Below are 3172 nucleotides of genomic sequence, written 5' to 3'. Positions count from 1 at the left end.
ACTTCCTATAACAACCTATAACTTCAAAGGACTTGCAATATCATATATTATGTAATACAGTTCTATCACAAATATAAAGACAATGGTTTTCAATTACCTTTGTTTGTTGCTTTTCTATAATCCTGAGCACTATTTTGAGGCCTTTATTGGATTCCTTGACCCAGAAAACATAGCATTAGCATATTTAATTAAGTCTCTAGGTTGACTAGAAGCCGAGATCGCGCAAAATATGTATTTTATGGTGGCCATTTTCAAAATCCAAAATGGCGGCCATGCAGGTGTCTGTGCAAATGCCAACATTGATTTTCAGATTCTCCATGCTCTGAAGATTCCAAAAATGTACAGGTTTGGTAACCCCAAATTTTTGAAAGAAATTATATTTGTTAACATAGTGAACCTGACTATCTTCATCACTGTCCTGAGTGTCATTTTCGCAAAGGTGTCTACGCAAATGTAAACATTAATTTTTGGATTCTTCATGCTCTGAATATTCCAAAAATGTATAGTTTTGCTGATCTACCAAAATTTTGAACGAAATTATATTTGTTAACATAGTGAACCTGACTAATTTGTGGACGGACATAAACACAGAGAAGATTTGCCTTATTTTCTTGCGGCAGACAGCAGGAGGATTTGTAAAACTGATCTTGAACCGAGGTCCCTCTGTCATCGAGGGTGGCCGCAGGTAATGTTTTCGCACCTGGCAGTGTCAGCATGTTTGTCTGTGAGCAGGATATCTCAAAAAGTTATGGACGGAATGTTGACGAAACGAGGTCGATGTGTTGGTTGAGCGACAAGAACAAGTGATTCGATTTTGTATTTAAAATAAATATCACCCCAGATGGGACTCGAACCCACAATCCCTGGTCTTAGGAGGCCAGTGCCTTATCCATTAGGCCACTGGGGCTGTGTGGGATGTGGCTCTAGATCCCAAATTATCTTTCTGTGACGGGTTATGGCTCTTTTTGTGTTTGCCTGACATTCGCGAATAATGACGGTGGCCATCTTGGATTCTGAGTCTTCATCAAGTGATGTGAAACATCTGGTGGAGATTGACCCAGGTGTTTTAAAATCCATAATTATCAGTTGGGTCGTGTAATTGTTATCATAATTATCAATTACGATGTGTCGTGGTGAAGGACCTTCCTCATATGTGGTGATTTCAATTGTCACCATGCCAGTTGGCTGGGTGTGGGTACCTCTCTCACCAGCCATGGCTCCTCAGCAAAGGACTTCTGCGACTCACTGGGACTGACACAATTAGTCCATGGGCCCGGACCCGAAATTTCACTAATTGGTACCACCCGAGGTGGCAAGTTCTAGTAATGATTTTTGGAAAGGTGCATGTATGTGGGATACATGCTGATGTGATAGCAATTCTGGACTGGTAGCTTAGTGGTAGTTATCAGCTATTTTATACCCGCACCCTGTGAAAAGGCGTTCGACGGTTCGGATTGATTTAGTCCATGTGTGAAATTTTGGGTACGGGCCCATGGACTAATTGGGCATATTAATCAGAAAGTACTGAGACAACGTAGATCCCAAAATTATCGCTTTATGTCTTATTTTAAACATACAATCTTCACATAGTGTAATTTTGGAATACAACAGCTACTATAATACACGTACGTGATTGTTATGGAAATTGTCACATAAACATGTCACAACATGAAAAGGTCACAACACATATTAATCAAACGGTTTTCTGAAAAGGGAAAGAAAGTCCAGAGGCTGTACTGAGCTCATCTGCTGAGCCCATCTCAAGTACATGTATGCCACAATAGCTATAAACAGTACTAGTACTCAAATGTTATACAAAATGGTTGGAAATCACATACTAACAGAACTAACAGACTGTAGGCTATGTACCCGGTATGGTCAGGTAGTGCTTCACATAAAGATGAAATGACACAACACATTATCAAAATGTCTACATGTCTACATGTATTCTGAGGGTGTTTCCAGGGAAAGCACGTCCTGTGCTCTTCAGAATAATACTGAGTATGTCAATGTGTGAAGAAGCGGCTCTTCGTTTGCAAAAGAAGTCCACAAACAGTTTGAAAATGACGCAGCTTTTATTAAAAACCAACTTATACAGATCCGGAGGAGACAGACATCTACAGCAAGAACCAGCTTCATGCCACGTCTAGCCTTCCTGAAGCACATTGATTCGCAGTCCGTATAAATACTTGACAAGTTTATCAGAAAATCTCCGAGAGAACAAAGCGACTGGCGAGAGTCCCTCGCCGTCATCCTAGCCCCCACCGTCATCCGCTCTGTCATTCGGGGGAGTCAGCCCTTCCTTATCATTCGGACCAGATATAGTTTCAAAGCTCCGAGGTGACGAAAAATGTAACTCACAGAGAGAAGAGTGCATGCTTGGCCAGATAAGACCATAAAATATATGGGTTTGTTCAAATGAGTAATTCAAAGCATGTTTATACAGAGTCAAGCGTCGCTGTGATTAATACAAAATATATATGGTTTTAACGATAGGTTTATGTCTGCAATCTAATCATTCTACTAGCGTTACACAAAATCACGCGCATGTGAGCGTGATTTTACGACCGGCCTTATCTAGCCTCGAAAAAGCACACGTATACAATTGTCCAGCACGACCCAAGCGAGCCTTTCCTCATTTTAAACTAAAACGAAGCAAAAACCTTTTTATTAACTTTATGAAAATAGTATATAAGCAACATTAAAATCATAACATATTATTCAAGACGTCTTATACAGAATTCTTAGCAATAACGAATCTACGACTTGACATTCCTTCCTCTTGTCTCGTCGAGACAAAGTATCTTAAGAGACAACGTGCCACATCGGGCTTTATTGAAAGACAATCGTGTAATGCGGGTATCTCCCGAGGGCATACCGTGCGCCCATAGCGCCTCGCCCGTGCATTTGGGGAACGTGTCGTGTGGTGCGTGCTTTGAACCTGAGGGCTCAGAACATGAAAGTCCATTAACGTTTCGGATCCACAACGAAGACGTCTGGTCCAGATGAGGTTCTGCCCCGCCAGAGGGCCCACAACCTCCCCTGCGGAACTTGCTCCCCCCAGTCCTTGCAGATCTTCGAAGTTAATCAACGGTCATGCCCATGAGGTCCCTCACGTGCTGCTGTTCTGGGGAATACAAAATGTCGTCAGTATCTTGTGTCTCAATTTCCT

General features: G+C 41.7%; 1 non-coding gene across 1 annotated transcript; it reads right to left on the bottom strand.

The window, feature by feature from the left end:
* Nucleotides 1-833: 833 nt before the first annotated feature.
* TRNAR-CCU (transfer RNA arginine (anticodon CCU)) lies at nucleotides 834-907 on the bottom strand. Its single transcript has one exon. It is a non-coding gene; the product is annotated as a tRNA-Arg (tRNA).
* Nucleotides 908-3172: the final 2265 nt, after the last annotated feature.

Source organism: Myxine glutinosa, chromosome 5, assembly GCF_964187855.1.
Source record: "Myxine glutinosa chromosome 5, kmMyxGlut1.1, whole genome shotgun sequence".
Lineage (NCBI taxonomy): Eukaryota > Metazoa > Chordata > Myxini > Myxiniformes > Myxinidae > Myxine > Myxine glutinosa.
This window is presented reverse-complemented; position numbering and strand designations above follow the sequence as displayed.